At 42.3% G+C, this 18,919-nt stretch overlaps 1 protein-coding gene across 4 annotated transcripts in view; it reads right to left on the bottom strand.

Moving 5' to 3' along the window:
• The window catches only part of LRFN2 (leucine rich repeat and fibronectin type III domain containing 2), a 562,124-nt gene that overhangs the window by 112,979 nt on the left and 430,226 nt on the right, over positions 1 to 18,919 (bottom strand). The gene's annotated exons all lie outside the window — the stretch shown is intronic.

Raw genomic sequence — 18,919 nt, 5'->3', positions numbered from 1 at the left:
AAGGCCACAGAGTGGCACAATGACAGAGTCTGGAGGTGGCGGCACCAGCAGCAGCAGCATTAGGAGAAGGCTACCGAGTGGCACAATGACAGAGTCTGTAGGTGGCAGCAGTATGAGGAGGCCCCCGAGTGGCACAATGACCGAGTCTGGAGTTGGCAGCAGTATGAGGAGGCCACCGAGTAGCACAATGACCAAGTCTGGAGGTGGCAGCAGCAGGAGTATGCCACAGAGTGGCACAACGACCGAGCCTGGACGTGGCAGCAGCATGAGTAGGCCGTAGAGTGGCACAACGACTGAGTCTGGAGGTGGCAGCAGCATGAGTAGGCCACAGAGTGGCCCAATGCCAGAGTCTGGAGGTGGCAGCAGCAGCATCAGGAGGAGGCCACAGAGTGGCCCAATGCCAGAGTCTGGAGGTGGCAGCAGCAGCATCAGGAGGAGGCCACAGAGTAGCACAATCGACCAAGATACTTCTGGGGGAACCTGCCTGGCATGAACAGGCCTCTAGTAGCTACAGACAATGAGAAGACAAAGCGTCAAGATAGCTTTGAGCCCGGAAGAGTTGCAAAGTTCTTTAAGATACGTCACTAAAGATTTTACCGCATATAACCGCAGCGCCGATCACTGAATTAATTTAGTTTTTCGACCGACATTCTTCAATAAAGATTTTACCACATATTACTACAGCGCTGAACGCTATATAAAATTAGTTTTTCCACCGAAATAAGTCACAAAAGATTTCACCGCATATAACTGCAGCGCTAAACGCTGAATAAGATTTGTTTTTCCACCGAAATACAACACAAAAGATTTTACCGCATATTGCTACAGCGCTGAACGCTGAATAAGATTTGTTTTTCCACCAAAATATATCACTAAAGATTTTACCGCATAGAACTGCAGCGCTGAAGGATGATTTTGAAAGTGTGTAGAAGCCACACGGGGCCCCCACGCTGCAGATTTATCATGGAGACATCATGGAGCTTTTACCGCATATAACTACAGCGCTGACCACTGAATAAAATGTGTTTTTCCGCAATACGCCAATAAAGATTTTAGCACATATAACTGTAGCGCTGAACAAATTTAGTTTTTCGACCAAAATACGTCACAAAATATTTTACCACATATAACTGCAGCGCTGAACGCTGAATAAGATTTGTTTTTTCACCGAAATACATCCCAAAGGATTTTACCACATAAAACTGCGACCGAAATACATCAATAAAAGTTTTACCACATATAACGGAGCATGGAGATGGAGAGGGTCTTCGGATTCCCCCCGCACTATACGGACGTCTCAGAAATGAACCGCTGCTCCCGACAGCAGCTCCTGGGAAAGTCATGGAGCGTCCCCGTCATCTGGCATCTATTCACTCCGCTGAAGGATGATTTTGAAAGTGTGTAGAAGCCACACGGGGCCCCCACGCTGCAGATTTATCATGGAGACATCATGGAGATTTTACCGCATATAACCGCAGCGCTGACCGCTGAATAAATATTGTTTTTCGACCGAAATACTTCAATAATGATTTTACCACATACAACTGCCTCACTGACTGACTGCTACCGCCACTACTTCCGTGAAGCCCTGCACCACTACTTCCCGGGTAGGTAGGCTGCTGCGAAGCAGGCAGTCTACCCCAGGCAAGTTTGGCTCCCGACCTCCAACTGCTGCCACCCTGCTGACTCCCAGAAAAAGCATACATACATACGTGTAACCGCCGATGTGAACTGAGAATATATTTTTATTTTTGTACTGAAATAAGCCAGTAAACGCTTTTAAGCAGAAATAAGTGCACCAGTGAAGTGCCTATATATTTTTCTTTCTGTACTGAAATAGGCCACTATACGCTTTCACCAGAATTAACTGCAGATATGCACTGAGAATATATTTTTCTTGTTGTACTGGAATACAACCCTACAAGCTTTGACCAGAAAAAAATTTGAATGAAGTGCGTATATATTTTTCTTGTAGTACTGAAATACGCCCCTATACGATTTCACCAGAAATAACTGCAACAGTGCAGTGTGTGTATATATATATTTTTTTACTGAAATACACCCCTATATGCTTTCACCAGAAAAAACTTAAACAGTTAAGTGCATATATACTTTTCTTGTAGTACTGAGATATGCCCCTAAATGCTTTCACCAGAAATAACTGCAACAGTGCAGTGTGTATGCATTTTTCTTTTTTTACTGTAATACGCTCCTAGACGCTTTCAACTGAAATAATTGCAGAAGTGAAATGCGTATATATTTTTCTTGTAGTACTAATATAAGATACTAAAGATACTAAGATATAAGCCACTAAAGGCTTTTCAACATAGCACTTGCAGCCCAATAACAAGTCGCTGGAATGACAGAGCTGTATAAAGGGTATTTGGATCCCCAAATAATCTTTCTCTGCACTTTTAAATCGCTTTCCTATCACTGTCCCTAGTAGTGATAGACGAACATCTGCCGGGGCGGTTCGCGAACGCGATCAAATGTTCGCGAACCACAAGTTCGCGGCGGGCCCCATTCATTTTAATAGCAGGCGAACCTGAAAAACCTTCAGCTCATATTTGCAGCCAAGAAATACTTACTAGAAGTGCACAAATAGTCCCACAATATGGACAGTGACACCAGATGTATTATTCGAATTTGCGATCTCCATTCATTATTTTTTTAATGCAAAATATCGGCAATATAATGTTCGCGTATGCGCATGCTCAAATGCACTAGAAAGAAAGTATATTGGTATATAACACCCCGCTTCAATCAGTTTTGGGGGGCGACTGGTATATCACACCAGTAGAAACTATATGTTCCAATAACGCTTGTCCCTCTATATACCTGCGGTATCGCAGCAGAACCGCACACAACTGCCGCACAATACAAATGCACTATAATATACTGTCTAACATAGAAAGTATATTATAACATTGTACAAGGAAGGCAATCCATTAGAATATACATGAAGATAAAACGTAACCTTTAATAATGTTACTATGAGGGTCTGCAAAACAAGGACACCGGCAATTTGCGGACCGCACATCGCTGGCACTATAATAGAAAATGCCTAATCTTGTCTGCAATTGCGGACAAGAATAGGACACGTTCTATTTTTTGGTGGAAACGGAAGCACAGATGCGGAAGTGCGGATCCGCGGATGCGGACAGCACATTCCGGCCCCATTGAAAATGAATGGGTCCGCACCCGTTCCTCAAAATTGCGGAATGGATACGGACCCTTTTTGCGGACGTGTGAATGGAAAAGATATCCCTTTAAAATGAAAATAAATGAAATTATTAAAGTTAAGCAAAAAGCGTAGATGTGGTCGGCAATAACAAGTGCTCGGCGGCACCAAATCAGGTGCTCGGGGGCCCCAAATCAGAAACCATATGTCCTACCACAATCCGGGGGGCTCCAGTGCACATCCATGAATCCCGGAGGAAAAGCAAAAAAGCAAAAAAGCAAAAAACATCTATCCCTGGGCTAGATGATGATGTGGTATTGAAGGACAGGGTGGGCAAAGAACTGTCCCTGATATTGCCCTACAGGGGGGGCTATTCTGGCCCTAATAAGAGCGACCCCGTCCGGAACCTTACCCTATATAAAAATGGCCCTAGTAAGCTCCTAGCCCGTAGGCCCCTGACTTCCAGGTGATCACTATATAGATCTATGTGTTTTTGACTCATTTATAAAAGTATATTATAAGTATATCGCACCCCTCTGTGTATCACACCTATCGATAGCACACCTATACCAGTCCTTAAAAGGACTTTTGTGGCCCTCATAGCCAGCGTTTGGTGTCCCTAACAGCCTGTCCCTGCTCCACACAGCAACCTCTCCCTACACTGGCAAAACACTGAATGTAAAATGGCGGACTTCTCAGTTCGGCTTCATAGAGTGAAGTGCGCATGCGCCGGCACTTCGCTCAACCTCTCGATGACCTGCACACTGGCAGAGCCCTGTGCGCACGCGCGAGATGTTAGAGCAGAAGGAGGGGGAGGGAGGGAGAGCCGGAGGCATCACACAGGATTATGAGGCGGCGCTGAGGTCGGGAAAGGCGGAGCTGGGCACGAACAGCGGCGGGTGGGGGCAGCAGCTTGGATCCATTTACATCCCCTTGGGCACCTTATTCTGTTGATTGACAGGTCAGTAATAGCGTTTTTTTTTAGCAAAATGAGCCTACAGATTACATTTATAAGACCACATTAGGAATCGTGAAAGCTCCCTGAACATAACCATATTTTTATCTGGAGGGGGTGAAACCTGGTGACAGAATCCCTTTAAGTGGAACCCAGTCTAAGGGCTCGTTCACACGAATGTGTGATGCCTGTTGCCGTATTGCGGACCGCATTTGCGGATCTGCAATACACAGACACCGTTCCGTGGCCATTCCGCATCACGGATGCGGACCCATTTATTTAAATGGGTCCACAAATCCAGAGATGCAGAACGGTGCGGAACGGAAGAACGGAACGGAACACTACGGAAGCACTACGAAGTGTTTTCTGGGGTTCCGTTCCGTGCTTCCGCACCGCCAAAAGATAGAACTTGCGCTATCTTTCTGCGGAACGGAAGGATCGTGGACCCTTTCAAGTGAATAGGTCTGCTATCCCCATGCGCCTTCCCCACGGACAGTGCCGCAATTTGCAGTCCACAGCACGGGCACGGGCTTTACACGTTCGTGTGAACGAGCCCTAACACTTATGCTTCACTATGATGATAGCCTTTTCTTCCACATTTCTAGAAGATCAGCTATTTGGGGGAATGTCTGGTCTCACCCCATGTAATGTCATATGATTAGTTTTTTCTATAAAGCACTTCTATTTCATATACTGTTACATTCTTGATAACAATTTTCAGTATAGACCAAGGGAAGACGCAATCAATATCTAATCTTGAGAACATGACTTGAAATATGGTGCTTGTTTTACTTTATTTTCTCTTTCAGATTATTACTTTGAGGTGAAGACACTGGTTTTTATTTTATGGAGAAAAAAAATGGGGAATTAAATAAAAGAAAACTAAACAAAATAAATAAATAAATAAAACATATTTTTTTTCCAAATTGTTTGTCTGGGATTTTAAAAAAATTGGCTACATATAAGAAATAAGATTAAAAAAATAATAATAATAAATAACCAATGCTCACCTGTTTGATTGGCTGCATCTTCATTACCGCCATGATTACTGCAAACAATCACTGGCCTCTGTCGTCTTGTGATGTACTGTAAATGCCAGCATCAAAGGCAGTGATTGGCTGCAGCAGTCACAATCATGAGCGGCACGTCGTCGCTACAGGACGGTAATCAGAAATGTGTAGGGACAACTGGAGTGTTGCTGTTGGATCTGTAGGGGATCACACATTATATATTTTTTTATTATTTTCTCACATTTCTTGCATGTAGCTATTTTTTTTTTTAAATGCCTTTAGAAAAAAAGTAAAAATTCAAGGAATTAAAAAAAAAACAGCATTGTCCATGTTACTTTTTCACATGTAGACATTTTTTCTAAATCCCTAGCAACGCCTTTAACTATTTTTTTTTTTATTTACAAATATTCAAATGGTTGTATGAATCATACAATGTATTATCTCTACTAGTGTTGCGGAAAACAAAGCATCCGAAGCAAAATTCTGTGCGAATTTTAGGAAAATTTTTATTCTAAACTAAGCCGAATTTCCTAGCGCTTCGTAGTAATGAATCATTTTTTCCTAAAATGGCAGCTGGAGTTGTCTTGGAAAGAATAGAATTAAAAAAATAATAATACAGTACTCATTCCTCATCCACTTGCTCAGCAGTCCGCTCCTCCCTTGAGTGGAAAAGACTTACCAAACGACCTGCGCTGAGCGTAATGACGTCACCGCTGCTCGAGCAGGTGGATGAGGTGAGTGATTTATTTATTTTTTACCCAAAAGACCATATTGCACTAGCGCATTGCCAGTTTTAACGGCCGTTAGACGGTGCACTTCTATCTAAGCAGTCATTTAAAATGGCCCCATTGATTGATAGGCTGAATGGGGTTTTAACATTTGTGGCAATTTGTGGCCAATTAATTCATAACAAATCAAATTTCTTGTCGAACTGCCGAATCAAATTTTTCAAAACTTCGCTCATCTTTAATCACCACTAAAAGAAGAAAGAACCTGACGTAAAAGAACCACCAGCTCAAGGGCTATAAAATTGTCTGTCATTCCTGCCACTATTTTCTGGGGCTCTTCATACATCCAATTTTCTTATTACCCCATTGTGAAATGAGGAAGGTGGGGGGGGGGGGGGTGGCCATAACTTACCGTAGGTGGAAATCTAGCCAAGACTTCAGGTGTCTTGCCTAAATTCAAATGGTCTTAGAATCAGTGGGTGTACAGTAAATTTTTTACAACTCCCCGCTATTTATTTGAAGGCTATGAAGGTTTAAGAAAAATATTCAAAATTTCACATTTCAGATTCCAGTTGGCTTTCCTTCTATATTGACACGTTCTTCAACTAGCTGACTTTAGAGAATTATCTGGTTATTAATATGCACTTTTCATGTGAAGCCTGAGCATTCTGCTGATATTTAGGGAAAAGTTTTTTTTAAACACAAATTTCCCCTTCAAATAATTATGGATTTTTATGTTGTAGACGGCTGGACCTGGCCCTTCGGGGTCAGAACTTGAGCCACTTCTACAAGATTCTGGAACCCCACAATCATGAGAATGTGGGACCTCTGTCCCCTGTTGGAATGCAGCGGCTATCGAGCATGAGCATTGCCACTCTAGTCAAAGTCTATGGGACTTAAAGTGACCGCCGAGTATAGCACTTGGGTCTCCAGCAGTCCCATGTACGGTAGCTTGAATGGAGGAGCAGGAACATGCTTGACCACCGTATTAAAACAGGGGACATGAGACGTCTGTTCTTATGATTGGTGGCAGTCCAAGTGGTTGGCTAGGCTCCTACCGATCAGACTCTTACCACCTATCTTGTAGATGTTGCTCATATTTACGCTCTGGAGGGCTAGGTCCATCAATATGTGCCATAGACTGCTATTAAATTACCATCTTGCGTTGTCTAATTGGAAGAGAACACTAGCAGATTTGCAGATTTTCGGTTCCGCCGTCTAAATGGTCAGGTTCAAGTAATAATTTGAGATGAAAAATGAAACGCGAGCGTCTTGTTCCCTTGTAATGTTCCCATGTCGAAGGTGTGAAATGCGTTAGTCCAGACTTTATTATGTTGTACGCTCCCCCTTAAGTGTCTTGTGAGGTATGCAAATAAAAATGTGTTTCCTACAATTCACACTTTTCTGATTAGTATCCCTGGATTAGAGATAAAAGCCATTTTCTTCTACTGCAATCCTTACAGTTAGAGCTTAAACCTTCACTCAATCAATGAGCTAACAACATCTGAACGTGGAGGATTAGGCGGCAAAGTTCATTGTAGATTCTCATTTACTTCGGTTTTATTTTTTTATTTTTTGCTCGGGCAGCGGGGGATGAAAACCTTATAACAACATTTAACAAGCACAGAAATTAAAGCCCTGAGATCAATCCCAAATGATGCTGCCAAGTAACCTCCATGCAAACCTCTGGCACTTCACTGGTAACGAGCAAAGTCTGAAACTTAATCAGACCGCAATCAATAAACTCCATTGCTGAATGTTTCATGCACCATCTAGAAGCTGCACAATGAGAAAGATCATGGTCGTCGCACATCGAAAAAAAAAAATCCCTGTGTTTGGTGAGAGGTAAAAATGATTATACTTTATCTTGTTTGCAATTACAGATGTAGCGGACGTTAAAGTAATTCCTGGCGCGTTAACACACAAGCTCTTTGCACTGGCTTAGTTCAACAGCGTCAGGTTAATGCGCTAACCCACTGATCTCAACCACCATTATCTTAGTCAATGTTACCCATCTAATGGTCATCCTCCCTAGTGGACCTATTGTGCTCTAGTGGAACCAGTGGGGTCAAAACTAGATCACAGGCAGATAACACAAGGGGAAAAGCCATGATCTGTAGTATTGGAAAGTGACTCATGTAAATGTAATAAAAAATGAAGCAAAATAGTAACACATACAGTACTTGTATAAAAGCTAGCAACATTGTATTTTCCATGTAGACTCATAAGTAAGACCAAAATATGGTCTTTGGGGTCTCTACGCCTGAACGTTCCCTACAGCCACCAGATGTTTTAGCTAAAGAGGGTATACTGTGTCACATGGTGGTTTTTTTCCTTCCATTTGATAATTTCTGCACATTGTCTCATCTTTATTAGATGTTTCTACCTTCTTTTTCCTGCTTCTCTCACAGCATGCAGGAGAGAACAAAATAGACTGCAGCTGCATCCCCCTCCTCCCTCTCCTCCCTGTATTTTTATTTTTCAGAACAAGGATTTCATTTCTCTCAAGAAGTTCTCTGTCGATCTTCTACCCCTAAACCTCCTCTATAGTCGCCAGATGTATTAGATGTAGAACATTTTGAGTGTACCCTACAGTTGTTGGGTCTTTGTCCTTGCCTTTGTAAGTTTCTGTCAATTGTTTCATCACTTGAGTCGCCTTCATCTTCCTCTAACGGCTCTCCGTCACACCGTGCAGTCTCACATCCCCACAGAGAGATTGAGAGCGACTGCTGCTGCATCCCCCTCCTCCCCCTCTTTCTCTACTATTTACTGCATTACGCTAGATGAATCGTTATGGTGACTGAGAAGATTTTTGAAAATTTAGAGAGATCCTGCAGACAGGAGAGGCGAAACTCCTGCTGGAAGGGGAGTAATACATTAAAGGGGTATAACGGTTGTTTGAAGTTATCCTCTATCCACAGGATAGGGAATAATTATTAGATCTAATAATTATCCCTATCCTGTGGAACGGGGATTACTTCTAACAACCAGAATGCCCCTTTAATTTTCCCTTTTGTAAGATATAGTAATGCATTGATATGCAATGGTAAAGACAGAATAGCGGAGGTCTCTCAGCAAAAAAACTAACATGGGCCATCCGCTATGGTGCCAGATTTTGCCCCCCTGGGAACAAGGGTCTGCAGCCTCTTTCCCCTTTTTGACCTTTCCATGACTTGAGGAGCAATTTCCCACCCAATCCTAGTCCTTCAAGGAGAACGGAACCAATGAGGGCTGGTCCCCCATTTTCCAAGGACCCCATAGCAGAGGGCCTCCTCTATGTCATACATACTAATTATTTATGCAAATTATTTATTATTATAATAATAATAATAATAATAATAATACTAGAGATTATTATGCTGATATACTTAGGGGTCAGGACTCACTATGACTAATCCAACATTGACTCCATAGTCCCAAGGACTTCCAATCCCCCTACACTTGTAGAATGTTCCCTTTGAACTTAATATAAACTGTATGTGGATTGGGCCTCTTCAGTGATGGAGGACGGATTATATAAAGTGCATTTCAGAAGCGGACCTGTGCTTTGTAGAGAAGAGAAGAGCTCCGGCCCCCGAGGAGCTATACTGAGATAAGACTCACTATAAAATTGATCTACTAAAATAAAAAAATAAATTGTTGACAAATATAAATAAAAGTAATAGTAATAATAATATAAAAACATAATAATGATATATTTTTATATTTTTTACTCTCAAGAGTCCCAGATGTCCTTCCTCGCTCTCTCCATCATGCACTTTGTGTGTAGATAACTTGCTTTGAAAATGAAAGTTTAATTTACGAGGAAAATATCGGTACAGCTCAATACACAGGCCATTCATGTGAGGATGATGAGAATAATAGGGATACATTGGATATTATCTGCTATCCTAACAATCTTATTAAATGTTTCCAGTGCTTACACCACGCACACTTTGGAACCAGCTCGAGCCGTCTTATTAAAACAGTTCAGTAACCAATGAGACGGGAGATATGGAAGGGAACGTAACATGAGCGCTGGAGGATGCAGGAAATTGATGACAAGCTCGGGAGAGACTCAGAATCTGGAACATTTTTAATTTAAAAATAAGTTTTCGAGACTCGGAGATGGCTTCTTATCTTGCCTACAAGCTTCATCAAAAAATTTAAAATACAAGCAGCAGTAAATTCAGCTCATGTTCCTTCGGTAGGTCTGATGCACGGTGATATCAATATCGTCATTTGCTATAGGAATTTGATCCCTCCCCAAAAAAAATTGCATTGAAATGATGGCTCAGTGTCCAGCGTCACTCAATACCCCCTGGACACTGAAATAAATTTTTCTGCCATTTTCTTCGTTCCAATGCATTTAAAACAAAATAAATAAATAAATAAATAATTTCTGATTACAGTGTATCAGGGTCGGGCTGGTCAATCTGGTGGGCCCAAGCTCTGAAACAATAATGGGCCCCTAATTAAACAGGGTCCCTAAGGATGAGCAGAAGCTACAGCTGACCTTGGAACCAAGTCGCAGGCGGACATTCCATATATACAGCCTGGAAAACTGCATACCTCCAAACCATCACGGATCCGGCAGGACAGTCCCGGATTTCAGTGGCTGTCCTGTGGTCCCGCTACGGGGGAGGTATGTCCCGCTTTCTGGTAGCTGTCTTCCATAGGAAGCAGAGACAGTTGCCTGTAATGATGAAGCAAGAGCCGTCCATCGGCTACAGGTCTGGGTAGGGGTGGGGTTGGGGGCGTAGCAGGGGCGGAGCCGGCAGGGAGCTCTGTGTGTCCTGCTGTTGGTGTTGCTGCTGCTAGGGAATGAGGTAAGTATGTGGAGTTTGTTTTTTACTGCCTGTGAAGGGGGCACTTTACTGGGCATATTACTGTCAGGGGGCACATTACTGTGCATATTACTGTCAGGGGGCACATTACTGGGCATATTACTGTCAGGGGGCACTTTACTGGGCATATCAGGGGGGCACTTTACTGGGCATATCGAGGGGGCACTTTACTGGGCATATTACTGTCAGGGGGCACTTTACTGGGCATATCAGGGGGGCACTTTACTGGGCATATTACTATCAGGTCTATATCCACCCTTAAAGGGGTTCTCCAGGCTTTTATTATTGATGAACTATCCTCAGGTCAGATCAGCGGGGGTCCGACCCCCGGAACGCCTGCCGTAGGAGCAGTGCGTATGTGCAGTCTCTGTGTGCGCCTTCTCCTCATACAGCTGATCAGTGAGGATGTCAGTTGTCGGACCCCCACCGATCTGATATAGATGACCTATCCACAGGATAAGTCATCCATATTGAAAGCCCGGAGAACCCCTTTAATAATGACAAGTCCCGCGTGTGCAATGATAAGGATTGTTTAGAAGCAGACTGGCAGATGTCCTGTATACACAGAGGGTGGGCCCCCTGGAATCATGGGGGCTGAAGGCACTTCAGTCCGATGAGACATTCTATTATTTCTGAATTCTGGCATTTCTCTGCTTTAGGCCACATTCACACCAGTGAAAAAAATGGCCATGAAAAACTAACATACTGTCAGTTTTTCATGGCCATTTTCAACCAGTTTTGCATATAATTTCTGGCTGTTTCTAATGGCCGTTTTGCACTCGTTTTTAGAAGTCATAAAACATGGATGATTTTCATTGGCTTTTTTTTTTAATAATATCCCAACACTGAAGTATACATAATGTCCCCCATATTGGCCTCTGCAGTAATAATGTCTCACATAGTGGCCCCCGGTAGTAATAATGTCCCCCATAGTGTCCTCTGGCAGTAATAATGTCTCCCATAGTGGCCCCCGGCAGTAATAATGTCCCACATAGTGGTCCCCGGTAGTAATAATGTCCCCATAGTGGCCTCCGCAGTAATAATGTCCCACATAGTGGCCCCTAGCAGTAATAATGTCCCCCATAGTGTCCCCCGGCAGTAATAATGTCTCCCATAGTGGCCCCCGCAGTAATAATGTCCCACATAGTGGCCCCCGGCAGTAATAATGTCCCCCATAGTGGTCCCTGGCAGTAATAATGTCCCCCATAGTGGTCCCTGGCAGTAATAATGTCCCCCATAGTGGCCCCCAGCAGTAATAATGTCCCCCATATTGGCCCCCAGCAGTAATAATGTCCCCCATGGTGACCCCCAACAGTAATTATGCCTCCCCATAGTGGCCCCCAGCAGTAATAATGTCCCCCATAGTGACTCCCCGCTGTAATAATGTCTCCCCATAGTGGCCTCTAGCAGTAATATTGTCCCCCATAGTGGCCCCCAGCAGTAATAATCTCTCCCCATAGTGTCCCCTGGCAGTAATAATGTCCCTCATAGTGACTCCAAGCTGTGATAATGTCCCCCATAGTGGCCCCTGGCAGTAATAATGTCCATCAGAGTAGCCCTTAATGTCACCCATAGTGATGCTCAAGTGTAATTTTTTTTTTTAAGCTGAAAAAATAAAACCTCATCCACTTGCATGCACAGAGGTACAGTAGTCGCTCCTCTCTTGATGCTGAAGGACCTGCACTCAAGCGTGATGATGTCACCAAGTGCTCCCAGCATGATTGTGTGGTGACATCATCACGCTTGAGAGCAGGTCCTTCAGCGGCATCAAGAGAGGAGCGACTACTTCTGCGCGTGCGAGTGGATAAGGTGACTAATTGTTTTTAAACCCCTGAAAGGCCATTTTACACTGGTGTTCCCATTTTTAACGGCTGTTAGATGAGTGCACTGCTGTCTAGCGGCCAATAGAAACGTTCCCATTGATTTCTGTGGGGTCCATCTGGCCGTGAAAATGGCCAAAAATAGAACATGTTTTATTTTTTGACAGACGATGTTTTTTTTTTGCGTGGCGGGAATCTTCTTGTTTCTTTTGTTTTGTGCAGCACTTTTTATAAAATTAGTAAGATTATTTTTGTCTCTTGCGCTGCCATTTGATCGATGTTTTTAGGAGAGTTTCCCCGTCGGTGTATACGGCAGCCTGTGTATCTCTACAGCAGTTTATGCTAATTCTAAAATTCTAAAAATGTAAAATAAAAGAGAGAAAATAATAAGAGTAATTATCATTTTGTCATTTTACCATGGAATAATAAATCATCCCATAATTTTGCTATGAAAAGTTTTAATATAGTAAAAAAAAAAAAAAGCATATGGTAAAGTATGTGGCGGGAGAAGCCGGCTGTTTACGGGAGAGGACTTTGATGTATTTATGCTGCTTCCTCTCTGAGAACTTACACGGCAAGATAAATGAGATCATTAAGAAGCCGGCGTCTGAAGAGCTCGCACTGACTTGGACGCACTTCAGAATTCGCCTTTACCCTCTCGTATCTGGAAATTTCCAGACGTGGGGAGGTAGAGGGTAATGAGTGGGGTCACCTGGCAGCATGGTGGCTCCTGTACATTGGGGGCCTGGGTTGGAATCTCGCTAGGGGCCACACCAGGATAAAAGTTGTATGTGCCTGTAAAAACATATTCACAATTACTGTAAAAGCCTCATACATTAAGGACTGGTCATACATGGCCCATAGGCCATTATGGGCATTTTTTCTCAATGAATCATGTTGTATTACATATCATTTACACACAGAGCGCCTATTACTCTGTAATATAGACTCCATGCATTGGGGTCGGTGCCCGTGGCTTTGTCTTTCACATGGGCCCCTAAGGCAGGGGCGGATTGGCCATAAACCTTACAGGGAAATTTCCTGGTGGGCCGATGCCCAGGGGGCCGTGGAAGTTTTTGGGGATGTATTTTGTGCTGCTGGCAGTATTTGGTAATGTAGTGTGGTATTTGGCTCTGTTGGGGTGTTTATAATGTGCTACAATATGGTATTGTTGGCCCTGCCTTCCATTAATTTGGACCCAACTAGAGATGAGCGAACCCGGACTTTTTCACTGAAGTCCGGGTTCGGGTTCAGGTGATTTTATTATTTTCCATTATAACATGGTTATATCGGAAAATAATAACATCGTTAAGACAGAATGCAAAAGAATATGGCCATTTAGGGGTTAAAAAAAATGACCTCATCCACTTGAGCACACTGCCTTCTATCTTCATTCAACAGGACCTGCCAAAGGACCTGCGATGTGACGTCACTGCGCTCACCACGTGGCGTCATCGCAGGTCCTTTGGCAGGTCCTGCTGAAAGAAGATAGAAGACACTGCGGCAGTGCGAACAAGTGGATGCGGTCAGTTGTTTTTTTTGTTAACCCCTAAATGGCCATATTCTTTTGCATTCTGTCTTAAGAATGCTATTATTTTCCAATATAACCATGTTATAATGGAAAATAATAAAGTGAAGTTCGGGTCCCCATTGACTTCAATGGGGTTTGGGTTCGGGGTGAAGTATGGGTCCCAAACCCGAACTTTGACCTGAAGTTTGGCCGAACCCGGCGAACCCGAACTTCCACGGGTTCGCTCATCCCTAGACCCAACTACAAAAGAGGGCCACTTTTATTATTTTTTCCAGGGCCACTTTAAGTTCCCAATCCGCCCTTGCCCTAAGGTTTGAAGAGATTTGAATAAAAGCACATTTTGATTTCAGAGGTAGTGCCACCCTTGTCCATGGGTTGTTTCTAGAATTGCAGCTCAGCCCCAGTCACTCGAACACTAGACACAGCTTATGAACAGGAGTAGTGCTGTGCCTGGACAAAATTAGACTTTCCCTTTTAACCTCATACACCCCCTTGATATCATTGACTGATGTGAGTAATTACGATATGTGGCACTTGGCTCACAGTTTGACCTGATTCCTTTATTAAGATGTATTTTGGGTTGAAGCATTATCACTGAGAATCCTCATTTGTTCTATGCATCGTGATGTGTTGGGGAAAAAGTTGCAATTTTTAATACATGTTTTTTCATAAATGACTGAAATACATATTCCTACCACTAGTTGTCACTATAGAGTGTTGCGATTCATGTGCTTCAGATTCTACTCTTGTTTCTAACAGCGCTCCAAGAGGACGGGCAAGGTATTGCAGGCCAAACAATCAATAATTTCAGTTGTGGAAATTCAAAGTGTTTGAGGACTATATGTTATATCTGTGCCTTCATTTTCTCAATTCAAGAAGTACGTACTGTAATATTAGTAGGTTACGACGGCAGAGATGGATTTATATTCCATAAGCACAATAAATATATATATATATATATATATTTTTTTTTTATTCTACTTACTATATACTCGTTTTTGTAGAGGCTCGGCATATGCTCAATACTTTCCAATGAAACGGTTAATTTTAATTGACTTTGCCCATACATTAGGAGAAAATGAAATTGTGCTCGGCTTTCACTTTGAAAGAAAGGAAGGTTATGTAATATTTACAGTCGGGGAATCTGTTGGTGATGAGTAAATTAGGATTTAAATTATGTATTAAATGGAATTTAAATTGGTGTGAAACGCGTCTGCCAATCTGATTATAATGGAGATTGGGATCCGGGAGAATACTGTAGAGCAGATTCTGGATAGATGTTATTCACAATCAGTGTGAGAATGGAGGAGATAATACCGAACTGAAATATCCTCATTCTCTTCAAATAAAAGCAAGAATCGGCATTGTGTCTTAGCGATAACCAGCCTCCCGCACTCAACCCTCACATTGTCTGCTTTTTTACTTTACAAAATACACAAAGTACAGGGAAGAATTTAAAAAGAAACTCCATTGAGACCACATGTCTTTTTTCATCTTATTTCTATATATTCCCATTTTCTAGGGGTAACCATAATATTCAATGTCTACCTCCACTCCTCTGTTCAGGGAAAGCAGATGTTGCAAAATGTTCCCTTCCCTCAGGAAGTGCTCTGCATCCATTGACTTCATCCACTGATGTACCCGGTCGCTACAGCCCATCCACATGTATGCTTGGAGTGCATATGAAATCTTACAACTGATTCCTTTAGGGTTCAAGTGCTGACAGATCACTTTGCAGGTTGACCTTAGACTTTTTGCTTATGGTGGACTCATAGTTGCATGCCAAGAGCTACTCTGAACAGAGCCCTTCATTTTAGCTACTAAACACGTAAGAAATGCTGTACATGAAAGATTTTATATTATGTCCTAGTAAGGCAGCTAATAATGTATAAAGAAGACATCTCCTTACATAGGGCATGTGGATATGATGAATTGGGGTCCTCCAAAGAGGACTATTACAACAGCCAGGTCTTGAGGACCACTATAGCATCTATGACTTATATGGTATCCATGTTTGATGGCTTTGTAAAGAGCAAATATTGATTAGGTGGCAGAAGATGGAGAGTTTTCTTCCACGTGGAAGATAATTATTTTGCATATCTTCCCATGAAGCATTGTTCTAACCAATTATATCTCCTTAAAGAAAATTAGTACCTTCCAAGAAATGGAAGGCATTTCTCAGAAGGTGCTGATGATCAAACGTGGTTGTGGTAGAAGTACTGAACTTAATCAGAACATATCTACAGATGTGTCCATATTTATCTTTCCTCTAGGTTAGAGATGTCCCAAGTTGAATTGCATGAGATCACTACCTTTTAAAAAAAATTGTGTTACACAGTTGGTGTGTCTGGTGGTACTCATCTCGAAATATCTCGAGTGATAAGAACGTGTCTGCTAAAAATAAGTTGTGCATAGTTGAAAACTTTTGGGAAAATACATACATCGTAACCTAAACCCTAGGAACCCTGAAATGCCCTAAGGTAGTGACAGGGAATGAGACAACTGGTTTCTTCCCTGGTGATTGAACCAGCGTCTCCCTGAGGCTTAGTAAACAACAAGAACAAGGAAACAACCAAATACAAAGAGCAGTACAACTTATCTTATAAAAAATGGATGAGCAGGAACAGAGGTAAGGTCCACACACCAACTCTTCCAAATCCAAGCAGAGAAGATCAACCGCATGGAATAAAGTGTCAGACCAAACTAAATAGGGAATGCAGTAATGACCACAAGCTGTACCTGACAAGAGGTGTGGTCATTACCAAACAACAACACTGAGAATCAAGAGACTGTCAGTTAACCCCACGTGCAGCCAGTCTCCCAGATTTTCTAACCTCTGACACGGAAGGTACCGTGACAATAGCACAATACTATTAGTAGCAAAAAACAAAACAAAAAAAAAACTCTTAACAACTCAAGTTCATTTAAGTCCATTTAAAGAAGACAACCAAATCTAAAAGAATTGTAAAATGTGTTATAATTCCATTAATGCAGAAAATAACTTTGTTTCCACTGCTTTATACTTCTAAGCCTAAAATCTCCTCTATTCCATGGCAGTGGTTAGACACCTCATGTCCTGCGCCCTAGCATCTTAGTCTTGTCTGGGAACCTAAACTAAAACTGTCGGGCCCCAATGCAAAATCTGTGCAGGATCCCCACCTACCATGTTCCCATGTATAATACTGGTCTCCCCTTTTGTGGTAGGTAGACTTTTTTACTCTCTATTCCCACAGCCCTGGTATTCTTTTAGGAACATTCTGTGGATACTTACCATCTGTATCAATGTCTACATGCTAAGTAATTTGAATAATGGAGGTAACATGTGGACATTGATGTGGATGGTGATTTACAATGTCCATATGAACTGATACTTTCCACATGACATCTAATTGTATGATGAAGCTGCTTTTGGTGTTGTCGGACACGGACCTGCACCATGGTCATCATCATCTGGCACTACTGGCTTCAGTTGGTTTGTCAGAGTAATCTAATCCCAAAAGGTAATGCTATAACATTTTTCATGATCCAGTTTCCCTATTTTTGAAACCTCTGCTGCGTTCTTAGACTTCCATGTCACCATTGTGGTGAGGCCTGACATACATCTCTTGCCTTGGTTGTCCTCTACTTAGACAAAACACATTTTAGTCTGTCAATGTTATCAATGTTTTTGCCCAATGTTTAAAACTCCTTTGAAGCCATCTACTAAAATTAGAATATGTGATATATACAGTGCTGCCCATAATTATTCATACCCCTGGCATATTTTGACTTAAAGTTACTTTTATTCAACCAGCAAATAATTTTTTGATGGGAAATGACATAGGTGTCTCCCAAAATATAATAAGACGATGTACAAGAGGCACCTGTGCTGGCCAGGAGGATAGTTAGATAGGTGAAGAAGAATCCAAGGATCACCACCAAGGCCATCCTGGTGAATCTGGGCTCTGCTGGTGGCAATGTCTCAAGGCAGACAATCCAACAGACACTGCAGACCAAGGAGGACACCACTTCTCCAGATAAGGAACACAAAAGCTCGCTTGGCCTTTGCAAAAGCTCATCTGGACAAAGAAGAAGACTTCTGGTCTTCTGTGTTATGGTCAGATGAAACTAAAATTGAATTGTTTGGTCACAATGATGTTTCCTTCATTTGCCGTAAAAAAGGAGAAGCCTTCAACCCAAATAACACCATCCCCACTGTCAAACATGGTGGTGGGAACCTAATGCTTTGGGGGTGTTTTTCAGCCAATAGACCAGGGAACCTAATCACAGTAAACGGCACAAGGAAAAAAGAGCAATACATGAGGATTCTCAACGATAACACTAGGCAGTCTGCAGATAAACTTGGCCTTGGGCACCAGTGGACATTTCAGCATGACAATGACCCAAAACACACAGCAAAAGTGGTGAAGAAATGGTTAGCAGACAACAACATTAACGTTTTGGAGTGGCCCAGCCAGAGTCCAGACTTGAATCCAATTGAGAATCTGTGGAGGGAGCTAAAAATCAGGGTGATGGCTAGAAGACCCTCCAACCTGAAAGATTTGGAGCTCAATGCTAAATATAAATGGGCAAAAATACCTGTGGAGACATGCAAAAAGCTGGTCTGCAATTATAGGAAGCGTTTGATTGCTGTAATAGCCAATAAAGGCTTTTCTATTGATTATTGAGAAGGGTATGAATAGTTTTGGACTGGACACTTTTTTCTCAAATGTAAATAAAAGCTGAGAAATGTTTTTTTTCCACAATAATGCCTCTTGTACATTGTCTTATCTTCTGGGAGACACCTATGTAATTTCCTGTCAAAACATTACTTGCCGGTTGAATAAAAGTAACTTTAAGTCAAAATTTGCCAGGTGTATGAATAATTA

The sequence above is a fragment of the Bufo bufo genome, chromosome 4 (assembly GCF_905171765.1).
Source record: "Bufo bufo chromosome 4, aBufBuf1.1, whole genome shotgun sequence".
NCBI classification, from domain to species: domain Eukaryota; kingdom Metazoa; phylum Chordata; class Amphibia; order Anura; family Bufonidae; genus Bufo; species Bufo bufo.
Note: the sequence above shows the minus strand (reverse complement) of the source record. Positions and strands in the feature narration are given on the sequence as shown.